This window comes from Puntigrus tetrazona, unplaced genomic scaffold (genome assembly GCF_018831695.1).
Source record: "Puntigrus tetrazona isolate hp1 unplaced genomic scaffold, ASM1883169v1 S000000997, whole genome shotgun sequence".
Taxonomy (NCBI): Eukaryota; Metazoa; Chordata; class Actinopteri; order Cypriniformes; family Cyprinidae; genus Puntigrus; species Puntigrus tetrazona.
This window is the reverse complement of record NW_025048592.1, coordinates 31,899-54,826: the sequence shown is the minus strand read 5'-3', so window position 1 is coordinate 54,826 and position 22,928 is coordinate 31,899. Positions and strand designations below refer to the sequence as shown.

The following is a 22,928-nucleotide window of genomic DNA, read 5'->3' as shown; positions in this document are numbered from 1 at the left end:
ATTTCATTCATTACTTATCTAGTATAATGGCACTTAGTGTGCCTCACCTTAAAATAGGGGCTTTTGCAGCAGCTTTAGCTTCACGGCCATACCACCCTGTTCCACGCCTGATCTCGTCTGATCTCAGAAGCTAAAGCAGAGTTGGGCCTGAATTAGTACTTGGATGGGAGACTGCCTAGGAATACCAGGTGCTGTAAGTTTTGAGTTTTTCACTACTTATCTAATACACTGGCCCTTAGTGTGGCCAAAAGTTTGACCAGCTCTTTGCTTTCCCTTACTGCTTATTTAATTCAATTGCCTTTAAAGTAGCTGTTCTTTAAACAGAGTTTGACTGTTTTTAACTACTTAACTAATGCTCTTATCTTTAATGTAGCTCATTTTGAAGTATTTTTTTGTATTTCATTCATTACTTATCTAGTATAATGGCACTTAGTGTGCCTCACCTTAAAATAGGGGGCTTTTTGCAGCAGCTTTTGCTTACGGCCATCCCACCCTGTTCACGCCTGATCTCGTCTGATCTCAGAAGCTAAGCAGAGTTGGGCCTAGTTAGTACTTGGATGGGAGACTGCCTAGGAATACCAGGTGCTGTAAGTTTTTGAGTTTTTTCACTACTTATCTAATACACTGGCCCTTAGTGTGGCCAAAGTTTGACCAGCTCTTTGCTTTCCCTTACTGCTTATTTAATTCAATTGCCTTTAAAGTAGCTGTTCTTTAAACAGATGGTTTGACTGTTTTTAACTACTTAACTAATGCTCTTATCTTTAATGTAGCTCATTTTGAAGTTTTTTTGTATTTCATTCATTACTTATCTAGTATAATGGCACTTAGTGTGCCTCACCTTAAAATAGGGGGCTTTTTTGCAGCAGCTTTCGCTTACGGCCATACCACCCTGTTCACGCCCTGATCTCGTCTGATCTCAGAAGCTAAGCAGAGTTGGACCTAGTTAGTACTTGGATGGGAGACTGCTACAAAATACCAGGTGCTGTAAGTTTTTGAGTTTTTCACTACTTATCTAATACACTGGCCCTTAGTGTGGCCCAAAGTTTGACCAGCTCTTTGCTTTCCTTACTGCTTATTTAATTCAATTGCCTTTAAAGTAGCTGTTCTTTAAACAGAGTTTGACTTTTTTTAACTACTTAACTAATGTATCTTATCTTTAATGTAGCTCATTTTGAAGTATTTTTGTATTTCATTCATTACTTATCTAGTATAATGGCACTTAGTGTGCCTCACCTTAAAATAGGGGGCTTTTTGCAGCAGCTTTAAGCTACGGCCATACCACCCTGTTCACGCCTGATCTCGTCTGATCTCAGAAGCTAAGCAGAGTTGGGCCTAGTTAGTACTTGGATGGGAGACTGCCTAGGAATACCAGGTGCTGTAAGTTTTGAGTTTTTTCACTACTTATCTAATACACTGGCCCTTAGTGTGGCCAAAGTTTGACCAGCTCTTTGCTTTCCCTTACTGCTTATTTAATTCAATTGCCTTTAAAGTAGCTGTTCTTTAAACAGAGTTTGACTGTTTTTAACTACTTAACTAATGCTCTTATCTTTAATGTAGCTCATTTTTGAAGTATTTTTTGTATTTCATTCATTACTTATCTAGTATAATGGCATAGTGTGCCTCACCTTAAAATAAGGGCTTTTGCAGCAGCTTTAAAACTACGGCCATACCACCCTGTTCACGCCTGATCTCGTCTGATCTCAGAAGCTAAGCAGAGTTGGGCCTAGTTAGTACTTGGATGAGAGACTGCCTAGGAATACCAGGTGCTGTAAGTTTTTTGAGTTTTTCACTACTTATCTAATACACTGGCCCTTAGTGTGGCCAAAGTTTGACCAGCTCTTTGCTTTCCCTTACTGCTTATTTAATTCAATTGCCTTTAAAGTAGCTGTTCTTTAAACAGGGTTTGACTGTTTTTAACTACTTAACTAATGCTCTTATCTTTAATGTAGCTCATTTTGAAGTATTTTTTGTATTTCATTCATTACTTATCTAGTATAATGGCACTTAGTGTGCCTCACCTTAAAATAAGGGGCTTTTGCAGCAGCTTTAAGCTTACGGCTATCCCACCCTGTTCACGCCTGATCTCGTCTGATCTCAGAAGCTAAGCAGAGTTGGGCCTAGTTAGTACTTGGATGGGAGACTGCCTAGGAATGCCAGGTGCTGTAAGTTTTGAGTTTTTTCACTACTTATCTAATACACTGGGCCCTTAGTGTGGCCAAAGTTTGACCAGCTCTTTGCTTTCCCATACTGCTTATTTAATTCAATTGCCTTTAAAGTAGCTGTTCTTTAAACAGAATTTGACTGTTTTTAACTACTTAACTAATGCTCTTATCTTTAATGTAGCTCATTTTGAAGTATTTTTTTGTATTTCATTCATTACTTATCTAGTATAATGGCACTTAGTGTGCCTCACCTTAAAATAGGGGGCTTTTGCAGCAGCTTTAAGCTTCTGGCCATACCACCATGTTCACGCCTGATCTGCGTCTGATCTCAGAAGCTAAGCAGAGTTGGGCCTAGTTAGTACTTGAATGGGAGACTGCCTAGGAATGCACCAGGTGCTGTAAGTTTTTTGAGTTTTTCACTACTTATCTAATACACTGGCCCTTAGTGTGGCCAAAGATTTGACCAGCTCTTTGCTTTCCCTTACTGTATTTAATTCAATTGCCTTTAAAGTAGCTGTTCTTTAAACAGAGTTTGACTGTTTTTAACTACTTAACTAATGCTCTTATCTTTAATGTAGCTCATTTTGAAGTATTTTTTGTATTTCATTCATTACTCATCTAGTATAATGGCACTTAGTGTGCCTCACCTTAAAATAGGGGGCTTTTTGCAGCAGCTTTAGCTTACGGCCATCCCACCCTGTTCACGCGCCTGATCTCGTCTGATCTCAGAAGCTAAGCAGAGTTGGGCCTAGTTAGTACTTGGATGGGAGACTGCCTAGGAATACCAGGTGCTGTAAGTTTTTGAGTTTTTCACTACTTATCTAATACACTGGCCCTTAGTGTGGCCAAAGTTTGACCAGCTCTTTGCTTTCCCTTACTGCTTATTTAATTCAATTGCCTTTAAAGTAGCTGTTCTTTAAACAGAGTTTGACTGTTTTTAACTACTTAACTAATGCTCTTATCTTTAATGTAGCTCATTTTGAAGTATTTTTTTGTATTTCATTCATTACTTATCTAGTATAATGGCATAGTGTGCCTCACCTTAAAATAGGGGCTTTTTGCAGCAGCTTTAGCTTACGGCCCATACCACCCTGTTCACGCCTGATCTCGTCTGATCTCAGAAGCTAAGCAGAGTTGGGCCTAGTTAGTACTTGGATGGGAGACTGCCTAGGAATACCAGGTGCTGTAAGTTTTGGAGTTTTTCACTACTTATCTAATACACTGGCCCTTAGTGTGGCCAAAGTTTGACCAGCTCTTTGCTTTCCCTTACTGCTTATTTAATTCAATTGCCTTTAAAGTAGCTGTTCTTTAAACAGAGTTTGACTGTTTTTAACTACTTAACTAATGCTCTTATCTTTAATGTAGCTCATTTTGAAGTATTTTTTGTATTTCATTCATTACTTATCTAGTATAATGGCAGCGCTTGAGTGTGCCTCACCCTTAAAATAGGGGCTTTTTGCAGCAGCTTTTCGCTTCACGGCCATGCTACCACCCTGTTCACGCCTGATCTCGTCTGATCTCAGAAGCTAAGCAGAGTTGGGCCTAGTTAGTACTTGGATGGGAGACTGCCTAGGAATACCAGGTGCTGTAAGTTTTTGAGTTTTTTTCACTACTTATCTAATACACTGGCCCTTAGTGTGGCCAAAGTTTGACCAGCTCTTTGCTTTCCCTTACTGCTTATTTAATTCAATTGCCTTTAAAGTAGCTGTTCTTTAAACAGAGTTTGACTGTTTTTAACTACTTAACTAATGCTCTTATCTTTAATGTAGCTCATTTTGAAGTATTTTTGTATTTCATTCATTACTTATCTAGTATAATGGCACTTAGTGTGCCTCACCTTAAAATAGGGGCTTTTTGCAGCAGCTTTACGCTTGCGGCCATACCACCCTGTTCACGCCTGATCTCGTCTGATCTCAGAAGCTAAGCAGAGTTGGGCCTAGTTAGTACTTGGATGGGAGACTGCCTAGGAATGCCAGGTGCTGTAAGTTTTTGAGTTTTTCACTACTTATCTAATACACTGGCCCTTAGTGTGGCCAAAGTTTGACCAGCTCTTTGCTTTCCCTTACTGCTTATTTAATTCAATTGCCTTTAAAGTAGCTGTTCTTTAAACAGAGTTTGACTGTTTTTAACTACTTAACTAATGCTCTTATCTTTAATGTAGCTCATTTTGAAGTATTTTTGTATTTCATTCATTACTTATCTAGTATAATGGCACTTAGTGTGCCTCACCTTAAAATAGGGGCTTTTGCAGCAGCTTTAGCTTACGGCCATCCCACCCTGTTCCGCCTGATCTGCGTCTGATCTCAGAAGCTAAGCAGAGTTGGGCCTAGTTAGTACTTGGATGGGAGACTGCCTAGGAATACCAGGTGCTGTAAGTTTTTGAGTTTTTCACTACTTATCTAATACACTGGCCCTTAGTGTGGCCCAAAGTTTGACCAGCTCTTTGCTTTCCCTTACTGTATTTAATTCAATTGCCTTTAAAGTAGCTGTTCTTTAAACAGAGTTTGACTGTTTTTAACTACTTAACTAATGCTCTTATCTTTAATGTAGCTCATTTTGAAGTATTTTTTGTATTTCATTCATTACTTATCTAGTATAATGGCACTTAGTGTGCCTCACCTTAAAATAGGGGCTTTTTGCAGCAGCATTTGCTTACGGCCATACCACCCTGTTCACGCCAGCTTGCCACTCCGGAACCAAAAGTGGTGTTTTTGTTTTGTTCAAGGCGTTATTTTTGTATGCTTCCGCCAAAATTTTAGAGTTTTTCAGGAGCATGGATACCTGGCCGACAGTTGTGGCCAAAGATCGACCACCAGATCTGAAACTACTCAGAAAACCACGCAACAACTAATCTGGCGGCGGCGTTGTTGCGCGGACTCCGGGACCTGCGACGCTGCAGCGGACTCAGGCCCTCAGTCATCGGTGTCTCCTGATGCGAAGTCCGGGAAGTATTTCGCATTACTTATCTAGTATAATGCGCAGGCCTTGTAAGCGGGCGGTGTTAAAATGGAGTTAACCGCTAACCCTAGCAGTAGCACTCCTCCTCCATCTTTCTGTCCAGCGTCTGGAACCAACAATAAGATGGACTACATTAGGCGTTACTTCACCGAGCAAAATTGCGTGAGGGTATGGGGATTGCTACCAGCGACAGTTTGTCTTTACGGAAACGTGAATACTCAGCGACAGAGTTCGGACACGCCATTCAGCTAACCGGGCTAACGCATTCCGGGTGCCGACAGGAATGCCCCTCAGTCGCACTGTGTGGAAAGACTTCGCGGTGGTGGCGTGTGCGTTTTATATCAACGCGGAATGGTGCAAAGGACTCTGTGCTTATATCGAACTATTGCTCATCGCTAAGTGGAGTTCATTGTTGTCAAATGCAGACCTTTTTATCTACCGGGAATTCACCACCGTCTACACCATTGGGTTACATTCCACCCAGCGCTGTCTAATGCTGAAAGGAGGCTCTGAAGCGAGCTGCAGCTAACGGACTAAAAGCTATGTCAGCGAGCTGCAGAGGCGCTTCACCCGATGGACTGTTTATCATCGCGGAGATTTCAATCACCGCCAAATCTCAAAACAGTGCTCCCCTAAATATCTATCAGCATGTGGACTTTATCTACGAGAGGAGGCGAACACGCTGGATCTTGTTTACACAAACATTCCTGGATCTTGTTTACATCGTGCTGGAGCGGCCCGCCCCCACCTCGGCTACTCAGACCACATCTCTGTTATGTTGATTCAAGCATACAGACCACTCATCAGGCGCTCTAAACCGGTTCTGAAACAGATTAAAATCTGGCCAGCAGGATCCATCTCTGCTCTTCAGGACTGTTTTGAGTGTACTGACTGGGTAATATTTAGGGAAGCTGCAACCAGCGGCGATTCCATTGACTTGGAGAGTACACATCATCGGTGACTGGCTACGCCGAGAAGTGCATTGATGATGTGACCGTCTCAAGACCATCACCCTGCGTTCTAACCGAAGCCGTGGATGAGCAGCTAAGCGTCGCGTGCTCTCCTGAATGAGGCGAGACCGCCTTCAGAGCAAAGGACCGGGCTGCCCTAAAAACAGCGAGGGCTAAACTGTCCCGAGCTATCAGAGAAGCAAAGCGCTTATGCTAAAAGAATCACGGCCACTTCCAGAACAGCAGTGACTCACGGCGCATATGGCAGGGCATTCAGCGGTCACCAACTACAAAGACAACTCCACCTGTCTGTGATGGTGGCGCCTCCCTGAATGCGCTGAATGACTTCTTTACGCGTTTTGAGGCACAGAACAAAACAGCGGTGAGGAAGTCCACCCCTCGTACCAACGACCCGGTACTCTGCTTCACCACAGCTGACGTGAGGAAAACACTTTATAGAGTTAACCCACGGAAGTCTGCTGGACCGGACAACATTCCAGGCAGAGTACTCAAAGGGGTGTGCAGAGCAGCTAGCGGATGTCTTCACTGATATCTTCAATATCTCTCTGAGCAGCTCTGTTATTCCAACGTGCCTCAAAACAACAACAATTGTCCCGGTGCCTAAGAAGTCTGTGGTTTCGTGCCTCAATGACTATCGTCCGTCGCACTCACACCTATTGTGATGAAATGCTTGAGAGGCTTGTCATGAGGCACATCAAGTCACAACTACCACCTTCACTTGACCCATTACAGTTTTGCGTGCGTCCAAACCGCTCTACGGACGATGCTATCACCACAACCCTCCATCTCGCCCTCTCATCTGGACTCAAAGGGAAACTACGTCCGAATGCTGTTCATTGACTTCAGCTCAGCATTCAACACCATCATCCCTCAGCAACTGATAGAGAAACTAAGCCTGCTGGGGCTGAACACCTCTCTGCAACTGGATCCTGGACTTTCTGACAGGCAGACCTCAGTCAGTCGGATCGGGAACAGCATCTCCAGCACCACCACACTGAACACTGGAGCTCCTCAGGGCTGTGTGCTCAGTCCACTGCTGTTCACCTTGCTGACTCCACGACTGTGCAGCGATGCACAGCTCAATCACATCATCAAGTTCGCTGATGACACGACAGTGGTGGGTCTCATCAGCAAGAACGGCGGGTCAGCATACAGAGATGAGGTGCAGCAGCTCACAACTTGGTGTAGAGCCAACAATCTATCTCTGAGCGTCGACAAGACAAAGGAGATGATTGTTGACTTCAAGCGAGCAAAGAGTGACCATTCTCCGCTGTCCATCGACGGGTCCAAGGTGGAGACCGTCAAGAGCACCAAATTCCTTGGTGTCCATCTGGCGGATAACTTCACCTGGTCACTCAGCACCAGCTCCATCACCAAGAAAGCCCAGCAGCGCCTCTACTTCTTGAGAGGCTAAGGAAAGCTCATCTCCCTCCACCCATCCTGACTATGTTCTATGGGGACTATTGAGGCGTCCTGTCCAGCTGCATCACTGCCTGGTTTGGAAATTGCACCCGTATCGGCTGCATAAGACCTCCAAAGGATAGTGAGGAGCCCAGCCGAAAGATCATTGGCGTCTCTCTGCCCTCTATCATGGACATCTACACCACACGCTGCATCCATAAAGCCCACAATATAGTACAGGACCCCACACCCTCACACACATTATTCACCCTCCTTCCATCTGGAAAAAGGTACCGGAGCAGTCGGGCCCTCACAACCAGACTGCTGAATAGTTTCTTTCCACAGGCCATCAGACTCCTCAATAACCACACCTGAATGGCCTTCCTGTCCCATAAACATTCTTGCACGTCATATTTATTGTTGTGAACCTCATATTTATTGCTGTTTGTTTTTGTGTTCTTGCACTAAGTATGTCTTTGCCTTGCACTAATTATGTCTTTGCACTGTTGCACTAGTTTGCACACTGGGTTTGCACTCTACTCCCTTGCTGTTTGCACTAGTCCGCACACTTTGCACTTTATGTGGTTGAGCACACTGTCTTAGCTCAATATGTGAGTTCTTTTGTATTGTGTTGTATGTGTGACTCCATGTAGCACCAGGTCCTGGAGAAACGTTGTCTCATTTCACTATGTGCTGCACAGCTATATGTAGTTGAAATGACAATAAAAGCTCCACTTGACCTTGGCTTGACTTGACTTGACGCCTGATCTCGTCTGATCTCAGAAGCTAAGCAGAGTTGGGCCTAGTTAGTACTTGGATGGGAGACTGCCTAGGAATACCAGGTGCTGTAAGTTTTGAGTTTTTCACTGCTTATCCTAATACACTGGCCCTTAGTGTGGCCCAAAGTTTGACCAGCTCTTTGCTTTCCCTTACTGCTTATTTAATTCAATTGCCTTTAAAGTAGCTGTTCTTTAAACAACAGAGTTTGACTGTTTTTAACTACTTAACTAATGCTCTTATCTTTAATGTAGCTCATTTTGAAGTATTTTTGTATTTCATTCATTGCTTATCTAGTATAATGGCACTTGGTGTGCCTCACCTTAAAATAGGAGGCTTTTTGCAGCAGCTTTCGCAAGGCCATACCACCTGTTCACGCCTGATCTCGTCTGATCTCCAGAAGCTAAGCAGAGTTGGGCCTAGTTAGTACTTGGATGGGAGACTGCCTAGGAATACCAGGTGCTGTAAGTTTTGAGTTTTTCACTGCTTATCTAATACACTGGCCCTTAGTGTGGCCAAAGTTTGACCAGCTCTTTGCTTTCCCTTACTGCTTATTTAATTCAATTGCCTTTAAAGTAGCTGTTCTTTAAACAGAGTTTGACTATTTTTAACTACTTAACTAATGCTCTTATCTTTAATGTAGCTCATTTTGAAGTATTTTTTTTTGTATTTCATTCATTACTTATCTAGTATAATGGCACTTAGTGTACCTCACCTTACAAAATAGGGGCTTTTTGCAGCAGCTTTGGCAAGGCCATACCACCCTGTTCACGCCTGATCTCGTCTGATCTCAGAAGCTAAGCAGAGTTGGGCCTAGTTAGTACTTGGATGGGAGACTGCCTAGGAATACCAGGTGCTGTAAGTTTTGAGTTTTTCACTACTTATCTAATACACTGGCCCTTAGTGTGGCCAAAGTTTGACCAGCTCTTTGCTTTCCCTTACTGCTTATTTAATTCAATTGCCTTTAAAGTAGCTGTTCTTTAAACAGAGTTTGACTGTTTTTAACTACTTAACTAATGCTCTTATCTTTAATGTAGCTCATTTTGAAGTATTTTTTGTATTTCATTCATTACTTATCTAGTATAATGGCACTTAGTGTACCTCACCTTAAAAAAGGGGGCTTTTTGCAGCAGCTTTAAGCTTACGGCCATCCCACCCAGTTCGCGCCTGATCTCGTCTGATCTCAGAAGCTAAAGCAGAGTTGGGCCTAGATTAGTGCTTGGATCGGAGACTGCCTAGGAATACCAGGTGCTGTAAGTTTTTGAGTTTTTCACTACTTATCTAATACACTGGCCCTTAGTGTGGCCAAAGTTTGACCAGCTCTTTGCTTTCCCTTACTGCTTATTTAATTCAATTGCCTTTAAAGTAGCTGTTCTTTAAACAGAGTTTGACTGTTTTTAACTACTTAACTAATGCTCTTATCTTTAATGTAGCTCATTTTGAAGTATTTTTTGTATTTCATTCATTACTTATCTAGTATAATGGCACTTAGTGTGCCTCACCTTAAAATAGGGCTTTTTGCATGGCAGCTTTCGCTTACGGCCATACCACCCTGTTCACGCCTGATCTCGTCTGATCTCAGAAGCTAAGCAGAGTTGGGCCTAGTTAGTACTTGGATGGGAGACTGCCTAGGAATACCAGGTGCTGTAAGTTTTGAGTTTTTCACTACTTATCTAATACACTGGCCCATAGTGTGGCCAAAGTTTGACCAGCTCTTTGCTTTCCACTTACTGCTTATTTAATTCAATTGCCTTTAAAGTAGCTGTTCTTTAAACAGAGTTTGACTGTTTTTAACTACTTAACTAATGCTCTTATCTTTAATGTAGCTCATTTTTGAAGTATTTTTTTGTATTTCATTCATTACTTATCTAGTATAATGGCACTTAGTGTGCCTCACCTTAAAATAGGGGGCTTTTGCAGCAGCTTTTGCAGTACGGCCATCCCACCTGTTCACGCCTGATCTCGTCTGATCTCAGAAGCTAAGCAGAGTTGGGCCTAGTTAGTACTTGGATGGGAGACTGCCTAGGAATACCAGGTGCTGTAAGTTTTGAGTTTTTCACTACTTATCTAATACACTGGCCCTTAGTGTGGCCAAAGTTTGACCAGCTCTTTGCTTTCCCGCCTGCTTATTTAATTCAATTGCCTTTAAAGTAGCTGTTCTTTAAAACAGAGTTTGACTGTTTTTTAACTACTTAACTAATGCTCTTATCTTTAATGTAGCTCATTTTGAAAGTATTTTTGTATTTCATTCATTACTTATCTAGTATAATGGCACTTAGTGTGCCTCACCTTAAAATAGGGGCTTTTGCAGCAGCTTTGCTTCGGCCATCCCACCTGTTCACGCCTGTTCGTCTGATCTCAGAAGCTAAGCAGAGTTAGGCCTAGTTGAGTACTTGGATGGGAGACTGCCTAGGAATACCAGGTGCTGTAAGTTTTGAGGATTTTTTTCTACTTATCTAATACACTGGCCCTTAGTGTGGCCAAAGTTTGACCAGCTCTTTGCTTTCCCTTACTGCTTATTTAATTCAATTTGCCTTTAAAGTAGCTGTTCTTTAAACAGAGTTTGACTGTTTTTAACTACTTAACTAATGCTCTTATCTTTAATGTAGCTCATTTTGAAGTATTTTTTTGTATTTCATTCATTACTTATCTAGTATAATGGCACTTAGTGTGCCTCACCTTAAAATAGGGGGGCTTTTTGCAGCAGCTTTAGCCTACGGCCATCCACCCTGTTCACACCTGAGTCTCGTCTGATCTCAGAAGCTAAGCAGTTTTGGAGCCTAGTTAGTACTTGGATGGGAGACTGCCTAGGAATACCAGGTGCTGTAAGTTTTTGAGTTTTTTCACTGCTTATCTAATACACTGGCCCCTTGAGTGTGGCCAAAGTTTGACCAGCTCTTTGCTTTCCCTTACTGCTTATTTAATTCAATTGCCTTTAAAGTAGCTGTTCTTTAAACAGAAGTTTGACTGTTTTTAACTACTTAACTAATGCTCTTATCTTTAATGTAGCTCATTTTGAAGTATTTTTGTATTTCATTCATTACTTATCTAGTATAATGGCACTTAAGTGTGCCTCACCTTAAAATAGGGGGCTTTTGCAGCAGCTTTAGCTTACGGCCATCCCACCCTGTTCACGCCCTGATCTCGTCTGATCTCAGAAGCTAAGCAGAGAGTTGGGCCTAGTTAGTACTTGGATGGGAGACTGCCTAGGAATACCAGGTGCTGTAAGTTTTTGAGTTTTTCACTGCTTATCTAATACACTGGCCCTTAGTGTGGCCAAAGTTTGACCAACTCTTTGCTTTCCCTTACTGCTTATTTAATTCAATTGCCTTTAAAGTAGCTGTTCTTTAAACAGAGTTTGACTGTTTTTAACTACTTAACTAATGCTCTTATCTTTAATGTAGCTCATTTTTGAAGTAGTTTTTTGTATTTCATTCATTCACTTATCTAGTATAATGGCACTTAGTGTGCCTCACCTTAAAATAGGGGCTTTTGCAGCAGCTTTTTAGCTTGCAGCCATCCCACCCTGTTCACGCCTGATCTCGTCTGATCTCAGAAGCTAAGCAGAGTTGGGCCTAGTTGGTACTTGGATGGGGAGACTGCCTAGGAATACCAGGTGCTGTAAGTTTTTGAGATTTTCACTACTTATCTAATACACTGGCCCTTAGTGGCCAAAGTTTGACCAGCTCTTTTGCTTTCCCTTACTGCTTATTTAATTCAATTGCCTTACTAGTAGCTGTTCTTTAAACAGAGTTTGACTGTTTTAACTTCTTAACTAATGCTCTTATCTTTAATGTAGCTCATTTTGAAGTATTTTTTTGTATTTCATTCATTACTTATCTAGTATAATGGCATAGTGTGCCTCACCTTAAAAAATAGGGGCTTTTGCAGCAGCTTTGCGGCTTACGGCCATAGCCACCCTGTTCACTTCCGATCTCGTCTGATCTCAGAAGCTAAGCAGAGTTGGGCCTAGTTAGTACTTGGATGGGAGACTGCCTAGGAATACCAGGTGCTGTAAGTTTTGAGTTTTTTCACTGCTTATCTAATACACTGGCCCTTAGTGTAGTAAGGGTTTGACCAGCTCTTTGCTTTACACTTACTGCTTATTTAATTCAATTGCCTTTAAAGTAGCTGTTCTTTAAACAGAGAGTTTGACTGTTTTTAACTACTTAACTAATGCTCTTATCTTTAATGTAGCTCATTTTGGAAGTATTTTTTGTATTTCATTCATTACTTATCTAGTATAATGGCACTTAGTGTGCCTCACCTTAAAATAGAACTTTTTGCACATGGCAGCTTTCAGCTTACGGCCATCCCACCCTGTTCCGCCTGATCTCGTCTGATCTCAGAAGCTAAGCAGAGTTGGGCCTAGTTAGTCTCATGGATGGGAGACTGCCTGGGAATACCAGGTGCTGTAAGTTTTTTGAGTTTTTCACTACTTATCTAATACACTGTGCCCTTAGTGTGTGGCCAAAGAAGTTTGACCAGCTCTTTGCTTTCCCTTACTGCTTATTTAATTCAATTGCCTTTAAAGTAGCTGTTCTTTAAACAGAGTTTGACTGTTTTTTTAACTACTTAACTAATGCTCTTATCTTTAGTGTAGCTCATTTTTGAAGTATTTTTGTATTTCATTCATTGCTTATCTGAGTATAATGGCATAGTGTGCCTCACCTTAAAATAGGGGCTTTTTGCAGCGGCTTCGTTTCACGGCCATCCCACCTGTTCACGCCCTGATCCTTCGTCTGATCTCAGAAGCTAAGCAGAGTTGAGCCTGAGATTAGTACTTGGGTGGGAGACTGCCTGGGAATACCTGAGTGCTGTAAGTTTTTGGAGTTTTTCACCTGCTTATCTAATACACTGTGCCTTACTGTGGCCAAGGGTTTTGACCAGCTCTTTGCTTTCCCTTACTGCTTATTTAATTCAAGTACCTTTAAAGTAGCTGTTCTTTAAACAGAGGATTTGACTGTTTTTAACTACTTAACACTTCAATGCTCTTATCTTTAATGTAGCTCATTTTGGAAGTATTTTTTTGTATTTCATTCATTACTTATCTAGTATAATGGCACTTAGTGTGCCTCACCTTGTAAAATAAAGGGGCTTTTTGAAGCTTTCGCTTCACGGCCATCCGACCATGTTCACGCCCTGTTCACGTCTGATCTCAGAAGCTAAGCAGAGTTGGAGGCTAGATTAGTACTTGGATGGGAGCTGCCTAAGAATACCAAGGTGCTGTAAGTTTTTGAGTTTTTTCACTACTTATCCTAATGCACTGGCCCATAGTGGCAGCCCAGAAGTTGTCCAACTCTTTGCTTTCCCTTACTGTATTTAATTCAATTGCCTTTAAAGTAGCTGTTCTTTAAGCAGGATTTGACTGTTTTTAACTTCTTAACTAATGCTCTTATCTTTAATGTAGCTCATTTAGAAGTATTTTTTTGTATTTCATTCGTGCCCACATCTGGTATAGTAGCAGCAGGTGTGCCTCACCACAAAATAGAGGCTTTTGCAGCAGCTTTCAGCTTGAAGGCCGCCTGCCCTGTTCGCGCCTGATCTGCGTCATGATCTCAGAAACTAAGCAGAGTTGAGCCTGAGTTAGTGCTTGGATAGGAGACTGCCTAGGAATACCAGATTTTCTGTAAGTTTTTTGAGTTTTTCACTACTTATCTAATACACTGTGGCCCATGAGTGTTGGCCAAAGTTTGACCAACTCTTTGCTTTCCACTTACCAACTTATTTAGACTCAATTGCCTTTAAAGTAGCTGTTCTTTAAACAAGAGTTCAGCTGTTTTAACTACTTAACTAATAATGCTCTTATCTTTAATGTAGCTCATTTTGGAAGAAATGCTGTATTACATTCATTGCTTATCTAGTATATTAGCACTTAGTGTACCTCACCTTAGTAAAGGAGGGGCTTTTTGCAGCAGCTTTAGACTTCGGCCATCCCACCCTGTTCACGCCTGATCTTCGTCTGATCTGCAGAAGCTAAACAGAGTTGAGCCTAGTTAGCACTTAGGGCAGGAGACTGCCTAGGAATACCAGGTGCTGTAAAGTTTTGAAGTTTTTTCACTACTTATCTAATACACTGGCCATGACTGTATGGCCCAAAGGTTGATCAACTCTTTGCTTTTCCACTTACTGTATTTAATTCAATTGCCTTTAAAAAGTAGCTGTTCTTTAAACAGAGTTTGACTGTTTTAACTACTTAACTAATGCTCTTATCTTTAATGTAACTCATTTTGAAGTATTTTTTTGTGTTTCATTCATTGCTTATCTAGTATAGTAGCGCCCAGTGTGCCTCACCGTAAAATAAGGAGCTTTTTGGAAGCAGCTTTACCTTCGGTATACCACGCCTCTGTTCACGCCTGTTCTCGTCTGATCTCAGAAAGCTAAGCAGGTTGGGCCTGAATTATTACATGGATGGGAACTACCTAGGAATTGCTGCAGGTGCTGTAAGTTTTTTGAGTTTTTCGCTACTTATCTAATATACTGGCCCTTGGTGTATAAAGGTTGACCAGCTCTTTGCTTTTTCCCTTACTGCTTATTTAATTCAATTTGCCTTTGAAGTAGCTGTTCTTTTAAACAGAAAGTTTGACTATTTTTAACTACTTAACTAAATGTCTTATCTTTGTGTAGCTCATTTTGAAGTATTTTTGCTATTTCATTCATTGCTTATCTGATATAATGCGTATGGTATTGCCTCACGCAGCAAACGGGGGCTTTTTACGGCAGCTTTAACCACAGCCATCCCCACCCTGTTCACGCCTGCTCTCAATCTGATCTCCAGAAGCTAAGCAGAGTTGGGCCTAGTTAATTCACTTGGATGGGGAGGCTTTGCCTAGGAATACCAGGTGCTGTAAGTTTTTGAAGTTTTTCACTGCTTATCTATTACACTGGCCCTTTAGTGTGGCCAAAGTTTGACCAGCTCTTTGCTTTCCCTTACTGCTTATTTGAATTCAATTTGCCTTTAAAGTAGCTGTTCTTTAAACAAAGTTTGACTGTTTTTAACTGCTTAACTAATGCTCTTATCTTTAGTATAGCTCATTTTGAAGTATTTTTTGTATTTCATTAATTATGTCCCTAGTATAATGGCATAGTGTGCCTCACCCTTAAAAATAAGGGGGCTTTTTTGCAGCTTGGCACAGCCTACGGCCCGCCTGCCCTTTCGCACGCCTGCTCTCGTCTGATCTCAGAAGCTAAGCAGGGAGTTGGGCCCTAGTTAGTACTTGGATGGGAAGACTGCCCTGAGAATACCAGGTGCTCTGTAGAGTTTTTGAGTTTTCACTACTTATCCTAATACACTGGCCCATAGTGTGGTCAAAAGTTTGACCAGCTCTTTGCTTTCCCTTACTGCTTATTTAATTCAATTGCCTTTAAAGTAGCTGTTCTTTAAACAGAGTTTGACTGTTTTTAACTACTTAACTAATGCTCTTATCTTTAATGTAGCTCATTTTGAAGTATTTTTTTGTATTTCATTCATTACTTATCTAGTATAATGGCACTTAGTGTGCCTCACCTTAAAATAGGGGCTTTTTGCAGCAGCTTTTAGCTTACGGCCATACCACCCTGTTCACGCCTCTCGTCTGATCTCAGAAGCTAAGCAGAGTTGGGCCTAGTTAGTACTTGGATGGGAGACTGCCTAGGAATACCAGGTGCTGTAAGTTTTGAGTTTTTCACTACTTATCTAATACACTGGCCCTTAGTGTGGCCAAAGTTTGACCAGCTCTTTGCTTTCCCTTACTGCTTATTTAATTCAATTGCCTTTAAAGTAGCTGTTCTTTAAACAGAGTTTGACTGTTTTTAACTACTTAACTAATGCTCTTATCTTTAATGTAGCTCATTTTGAAGTATTTTTTTGTATTTCATTCATTACTTATCTAGTATAATGGCACTTAGTGTGCCTCACCTTAAAATAGGGGCTTTTGCAGCAGCTTTGCTTACGGCCATCCCACCCTGTTCACGCCTGATCTCGTCTGATCTCAGAAGCTAAGCAGAGTTGGGCCTAGTTAGTACTTGGATGGGAGACTGCCTAGGAATACCAGGTGCTGTAAGTTTTGAGTTTTTCACTACTTATCTAATACACTGGCCCTTAGTGTGGCCAAAAGTTTGACCAGCTCTTTGCTTTCCCTTACTGCTTATTTAATTCAATTGCCTTTAAAGTAGCTGTTCTTTAAACAGAGTTTGACTGTTTTTTAACTACTTAACTAATGCTCTTATCTTTAATGTAGCTCATTTTGGAAGTATTTTTGTATTTCATTTCATTACTTATCTAGTATAATGGCATAGTGTGGCCTCACCTTAAAATGGGAGCTTTGCAGCTTTAGCTTACGACCCCACCGCCACCTGTTCACGTCTGATCTCAGAAGCTAAGCGGAGTTGGGCTGCAGTTAGTACTTGGATGGGAGACTTCTAGGAATGCAGGTGCTGTAAGTTTTGGGTTTTCACTGCTTATCTAATGCCTGGCCCTTAGTGTAGCCAAAGTTTGACCAGCTGTTGCTTTCCCTTACTGCTTATTTAATTCAATTTGCCTTTAAAGATGGCTTTGTCAGCACAAACAGAGTTTGACTGTTTTAACTTCTTAACTAATGCTCTTATCTTTAATGTGTAGCTCATTTTGAGTATTTTTGTGTTCATTTCATTCTTATCTAGTATAATGGCACTTAGTGTACCTCACCTTAAAGGGGCTTTGCGGCGGCTTTTCGCTTGACCATCCACCCTGTTCAACACCAGTCGTCTAATCTCAAGTACTAAGCAGGTTGGGCCTATAGTTAGTACTTGGATGGGAGACTGCCTCGGAGATACCAGGTGCTGTAAACTTGCCCAGGTTTTTCACTCACTTATCCCTAATACACTGGCCTTAGTGGCAAAGTTTGTCAGTTCTTTGCTTTTCGCCTGCTTATTTAGTTCAGTGCCTTCCGTAGCTGTTCTTTCAAACAGAGTTTGACTGTTTTAACTACTTAACTAATGCTCTTATCTTTAATGTAGCTCATTTTGAAGTATTTTTTTGTATTTCATTCCTTTATATCTAAGAGTATAATGGCACTTAGTGTACCTCACCTTAAAATAGGGGAGCTTTTGTAGCTTTAACTTCTGGCCATCCCACCTGTTTCACGCCTGATCTCGTCTGATCTCAGAAGCTAAGCAGAGTTGGGCTAGTTAGTATGGATGGGGAGACTGCCTAGGAATACCAGGTGCTGTAAGTTTTGAGATTTTTCACTGCTTATCTAATACACTGGCCATGAGTGGCCAGATTTGTCAACTCTTTGCTTTCCCTTACTGCTTATTTAATTCATTTGCCTTTAAAGAGTAGCTGTTCTTTCAAGCAGAGTTTGACTGTTTTTAACTACTTAACTAATGCTCTTATCTTTAGTATGGCTCATTTTGAAGTATTTTTTGTATTTCATTAATTCTTATCTGAAATAATGGCACTTAGTGTGCCTCACCTTAAAATAAGGGCTTTTTGCCAGCAGCTTTGCTTACGGCCCTTACCCACCTGTTCCGTCTGATCTCAGAAGCTAAGCAGAGTTAGGCCTAGATTGGTACTTGGATAGGAGACTGCCTCAGAATACCAAGTGCTGTAAGATTTTGAGTTTCCTGCCTCTAATACACTGGCCTTAGTGTGGCCAAAGTTGACCAGCTATTTGCTTTCCCCTTACTGCTTATTTAATTCCATTTGCCTTTAAAGTAGCTGTCCTTCAAACAGAGTTTGACTATTTTAACTACTTAACTAATGCTCTTATCTTTAGTAAGCTCCATTTGGAAGTATTTTTTGTATTTCATTCATTTGCTTATCTAGTATAATGGCACTTAGTGTACCTCACCTTAAAATAGGGCTTTTGCAGCAGCTTTAGCTTCTGACCTTCCACCTGTTCACCTGAATCCACAGTCTCGTCACAGTCTCAGGCTAAGCAGAGTTAGGCCTAGTTAGTGCATGGATGGGAGACTGCCTAGGGAATACCAGGTGCTGTAAGCTTTTTAGGTTTCACTCACTTATCTAATACACCAGCGCCCAATTGGCCAAAAAGTTTGACCAATTCTTGCCTTTAGCACCACTTACTGCTTATTTGAATTCAATTTGCCTTTAAGTAGCTGTTCTTTAAACAGGATTTGACTGTTTTTAACTACTTAACTAAATGCTCTTATCTTTTAATGTAGCTCATTTTTGAAGTATTTTTGTATTTCATTCATTGTACTTCAGTATAATGCGCCGTGTACCTCACCTTAAAATAGGGCTTTTGCAGCAGCTTTATTACGGACATACCACCTGTTCACGCCTGATCTCGTCTGATCCTCAGGAAGCTACGTAGAGTTAGGCCTAGATTAGTACTTGGATAGGAACTGCTGGGAATACCAGGTGCTGCCAAGTTTTGAGTTTTTCTGCCTCCCAATGCACTGGCCCTTAGTGGCCAAAGTTTGGCGCTCTTTTGCTTTCCCACTTACTGCTTATTTAATTTGTTGCACCCAAAGTAAGCTATTCTTTAAACAAATTTGACTGTTTTTTTAACTACTTAACTAATGCTCTTATCTTTAATGTAGCTCATTTTAAATGTACATATTTCATTTCATTACTTTATCTAAATATATGCATAGTATGCCTCACACTGTAAAATAAAGGCTTTTTGCAGCAGCTTTCAGCTTACAGCTGCGCCACCACCTGTTCGTACCTGATCTCGTCCACAGTCTCAGAGCTAAACAGAGTTAGGCCTGATTAGTACTTGGATGGGAACTGCCTAGGAGATACCCAGGTGCTTTAAGTTTTTGAGTTTTCCTGCTTATCAATACACTGTGGCCTTGATGTGGCAAAAGAGTTGACCAGCTCTTTGCTTTCCCCTTACTGCTTATTTAATTTGAGTACCTTCAAAGTGGCTGTTCTTTAAGCAGAGAGTTTGTTGTTTTCTTTCATAACTGTACTCTTATCTTTAATGTAGCTCATTTGAAGTATTTTTGTATTTCATTCATTACTTATCTAGTATAATGGCATAGTGTACCTCACCTTAAAATAAGGGAGCTTTTGCATGGCACAGCCATTATCCCACCTGTTCACGCCTGATCTCGTCTGATCTCAAGCTTCATGAGGGTGGGCTAGTTAGTACTTGGATGAGAGACTACACCAAGATACCAGGTGCTGCTGCTTTTAGGTTTTTCACTACTTATCTAATACACAGCCATGAGTACTTGGCAAAGTTTTGACCAGCTCTTTTGCTTTCCACGCCTGCTTAACTAGATTCAAGTTGCCTTTAAAGTGGCTGTTCTTAAACAGAGGTTGTGTTTTTAACTACTTAACTATTATCACTTATCTTTAATATATAGCTCATTTTGAAGTATTTTTGTATTTCATTCATTGTTCTAGTATATTGTGCATGATGTACCTCACTGCCAAATAGGGGCTTTTTGCAGCTTTAAGCCTGACCCATCCCACCCCTGTCCCACGCCTGATCTGCGTCTGATCTGAAACTAAGCAGAGTTGGGCCCTGAATTAGTACTTGGATGGAGACTGCTCGAGAATACCAGGTACTGTAAGTTTTGAGTTTTTTCCTACTTATATTTTTGGCCCTTAGTGGCCCAAGTTTGACCAGCTCTTTGCTTTCCCCTTACTGTATTTAATTTCAATTGCCTTCAGTAGCTGTTCTTTAAACAGAGTTTGGCTGTACCTTTCATATAATGCACTCTTATCTTTAATATAGCTCATTTTGAATATTTTTTGTATTTCATTCATTACTTATCTGAAATATAAACGCTTGCATAGTGTACCTCACATAAAGTAGGGCTTTTTGCAGCTTTGCTTGGCCATCCACCCTGTTTCACGCCTGATCTTCGTCTGATCTCAAGCTAAACAGATTTGAGCCTCGTTGAGAGTACTTGGATGGGGAGACTCACTTTACAGGAATGCAGGCTGCTGTAAGTTTCGGAGATTTTTTCACTGCTTATCTAATACTTTTAGCCCCCTTAGTGTGTAAGTTTGACCAGCTCACCACTTTTCCTGCTGCTTATTCGTTCAATTGCCTTCATAGCAGCATTCTTTCGACAAGTTGGCTGTTTAACTATAACTAATGCTCTTATCTTTAATGTAGCTCATTTCAAGTGTTTTTGTGTTCATTCATTTCGCCTCAAGTATAATGGCATAGTGTACCTCCACCTTGCCGATAGAGCTTTTTGTGAAAGCTTTGACCACGGCCGCCACCACCCTGTTCCGCCTGATCTTTATCTGATCTCGGCTAGTGAGTTGGGCCTAGTTAGTACTTGGATAGGAGACTGCCTAGGAATACCAGGTGCTGTAAGTTTTGAGTTTTTCACTGCTTATCTAATACACTGACGTGCATGGCCAAAGTTTGTCCAACTCTTTGTCGCCTGTAACCCCAGATTCAATTGCGCTAAAGTAGCTGTTCTTTAAACAGGTTGGCTGGCACAACTACTTAATAATGCTCTTATCTTTAATGTAGCTCATTTTTAGGTATTTTTGTATTTCATTTCATTACTTGCTCTAGTATAATGGCACTTGGTATTACCTCACCTTAAAATAGGGAGCTTTTTTGCAGCAGCTTTAGCTTGGATGTACACTCTGGCTTTACATGCAGTCACAAATCTGATCTCAGAAGCTAAGCCAGAGTTAGGTCTGGATAGTGATACCTGGATGGGAGACTGCTGGGAATGCAGGTGCTGTAAGTTTTGAGTTTTCATATTTATCTAATACACTGGCCCTTTGTGGCAAAGTTTGACCAGCTCTTTGCTTTCCCTTACTGTATTGATTCAATTGCCTTTAAAATGCTATACTAAGCAGAGTTTGGCTGGCTTTTAACTGTAATATTCTCTTATCTTTAATGTGTAGCTCATTTGAAGTATTTTTTTGTGTGTTCATTCATTACTTATCTAGTATAATGGCACTTAGTGCCTCACCTTAAAATAGAGCTTTTTGTAGCTTTAACCGGACATACCTCTGTTTCGCCTGATCTCGTCTGATCTCAGAAGCTAAGCGAGTTGAGCTAATTAGTACCTGGATGGGGAACTGCCTGGGAATGCCAGGTGCTGTAAGTTTTTGAGTTTTTTCCTGCACTTATCTAATACACATAGCCCTTAGTGTGGCCAAAGTTTGATAATCTTGCTTTCCCTTACCACTGCTTATTTAGTTCAATTTACTTTAAGTAATATTCTTTAGTAGAGGTTGACTGTTTTTAACTACTTAACTAATGCTCTCTTATCTTTAATGTGAGCTCATTTTGGAAGTATTTTTTGTATTTCATTCATTGCTTATCTAATTATAAAGAGGGCTTTTTGCGGCAGCTTAGCTTATGACCATGCCACCCTGTTTCGTCTGATCTCAGAGGAAATAAGCAGAGTTGGGCTAGTTAGTACTTGGATGAGAACTGCCTGGGAATGCAGGTGCTGTAAGTTTTGAGTTTTCACTACTTACTCCCTAATACACAGCGCCAGTGTAGCAGGGTTCTTGACCAGCTGTTTGCACCATATACTTATTCATGATTCAATTGCCTTTAAGTAGCTGTCCTTTAAACAAGTTGGCCTGTTTTACTTCACTTAACTAAATACTCTTATCTTTAATGGCTCATTTTGATATTTTTTGTATTTCATTCCATTACTTATCTGAGTATAATATGGCATAGTGCCTCTGTAAAGAGGCTTTGCTTGGCTTTCGTTCCAGCCATCCACCCTGTTCCGCCTGATCTCTGTCTGATCTCAGAAGCTAAGCAGTTGGGCCTAGTTAGTATGGACCAGGAGACTGCCTGGGAATGCACCAGGTGCTGTAAGCTTTTGAGTTTCACTACTTGCCTCTAATACACTGGCCATGGTAGCCAAAGTTTGTCAGTTCTTTGCTTTTTTCCCTTACTGCTTATTTTAAATTCAGTTGCTTTAAAGTAGCTGTTCTTTAGCAGAGTTTGACTGTTTTAACTACTTAACTAATGCTCTTATCTTTAGTAGCTCATTTTGAAGTATTTTTGTATTTCATTCTGTTCATATCTAGTATATTAGCGCCAGTGTACCTCACCTTAAAATAGGGGCTTTGCAGCTTTGTGTGTCACCTGAGCTCACGCCTGATCGTCACAGTCTCAGAAGTAAGCAGAGTTGGGCCTGGATTAGTGCACTTGGATGGGAGACTGCCTAGGAATACTAGAGTGCTGTAAGTTTTGAGTTTTCCTGCTTATCTAATACACTGGCCCTTAGTGTGGCAGTTGACCAGCTCTTTTACTTTCCACCACTGTATTTAGTTCAATTGCCTTTAAAGTGTATTTCTTTCAAACAGAGTTTGACTGGCTTTTTAACTACTTAACTAAATGCTCTTATCTTTAATGTAGCTCATTTTGAAGTATTTTTTTATTATTTCATTCATTACTTATCTAGTATAATGGCATACTCCACCTTAAAAAGAGGCTTTGCATGGCTTTCGCTTGGCCATCCCACCCATATTTCACGCCTGATCTGGTCAGTCTCAGAAGCTAAGCAGAGTTAGGCCCTAGATTAGTGCTGGATGAGAGACTGCTAGGAATACTACCAGATGCTGTAAGCTTTTGGTTTTACTGCCCATCTAATACACTGTAGCCCTTAGTGTGGCCAAGTTTGACCAGTTCTTTTATGGCACCACTTGTATTTAATTCCAATTTGCCTTTAAAGTAGCTATTTCTTTAAGCAGAGAATTTGACTATTTTATTCTTAACTA

At 41.0% G+C, this 22,928-nt stretch overlaps 1 non-coding gene and 20 pseudogenes across 1 annotated transcript; all 21 read left to right on the top strand.

Moving 5' to 3' along the window:
- The first annotated feature begins 78 nt into the window (after positions 1–78).
- Positions 79–200, top strand: LOC122339820 (annotated as a pseudogene).
- A 275-nt stretch (positions 201–475) lies between these two features.
- Positions 476–594, top strand: LOC122339851 (annotated as a pseudogene).
- Positions 595–871: 277 nt separating this feature from the next.
- On the top strand, positions 872–991 carry LOC122339789 (annotated as a pseudogene).
- A 274-nt stretch (positions 992–1,265) lies between these two features.
- Positions 1,266–1,384, top strand: LOC122339864 (annotated as a pseudogene).
- A 272-nt stretch (positions 1,385–1,656) lies between these two features.
- LOC122339765 lies at positions 1,657–1,775 on the top strand (annotated as a pseudogene).
- A 275-nt stretch (positions 1,776–2,050) lies between these two features.
- LOC122339752 lies at positions 2,051–2,169 on the top strand (annotated as a pseudogene).
- A 672-nt stretch (positions 2,170–2,841) lies between these two features.
- On the top strand, positions 2,842–2,962 carry LOC122339757 (annotated as a pseudogene).
- Positions 2,963–3,234: 272 nt separating this feature from the next.
- Positions 3,235–3,354, top strand: LOC122339865 (annotated as a pseudogene).
- Positions 3,355–3,634: 280 nt separating this feature from the next.
- Positions 3,635–3,756, top strand: LOC122339801 (annotated as a pseudogene).
- A 275-nt stretch (positions 3,757–4,031) lies between these two features.
- Positions 4,032–4,150, top strand: LOC122339856 (annotated as a pseudogene).
- Positions 4,151–4,421: 271 nt separating this feature from the next.
- Positions 4,422–4,540, top strand: LOC122339802 (annotated as a pseudogene).
- Positions 4,541–9,013: 4,473 nt separating this feature from the next.
- On the top strand, positions 9,014–9,134 carry LOC122339797 (annotated as a pseudogene).
- Positions 9,135–9,408: 274 nt separating this feature from the next.
- Positions 9,409–9,529, top strand: LOC122339824 (annotated as a pseudogene).
- A 274-nt stretch (positions 9,530–9,803) lies between these two features.
- On the top strand, positions 9,804–9,922 carry LOC122339830. Its single transcript, XR_006250059.1, has one exon. It is a non-coding gene; the product is annotated as a 5S ribosomal RNA (ribosomal RNA).
- A 276-nt stretch (positions 9,923–10,198) lies between these two features.
- On the top strand, positions 10,199–10,316 carry LOC122339813 (annotated as a pseudogene).
- Positions 10,317–11,378: 1,062 nt separating this feature from the next.
- Positions 11,379–11,500, top strand: LOC122339799 (annotated as a pseudogene).
- A 277-nt stretch (positions 11,501–11,777) lies between these two features.
- Positions 11,778–11,897, top strand: LOC122339788 (annotated as a pseudogene).
- Positions 11,898–12,170: 273 nt separating this feature from the next.
- LOC122339795 lies at positions 12,171–12,290 on the top strand (annotated as a pseudogene).
- A 281-nt stretch (positions 12,291–12,571) lies between these two features.
- Positions 12,572–12,690, top strand: LOC122339823 (annotated as a pseudogene).
- A 3,118-nt stretch (positions 12,691–15,808) lies between these two features.
- On the top strand, positions 15,809–15,924 carry LOC122339800 (annotated as a pseudogene).
- Positions 15,925–16,195: 271 nt separating this feature from the next.
- On the top strand, positions 16,196–16,314 carry LOC122339849 (annotated as a pseudogene).
- The last annotated feature ends 6,614 nt before the right edge of the window (positions 16,315–22,928 follow it).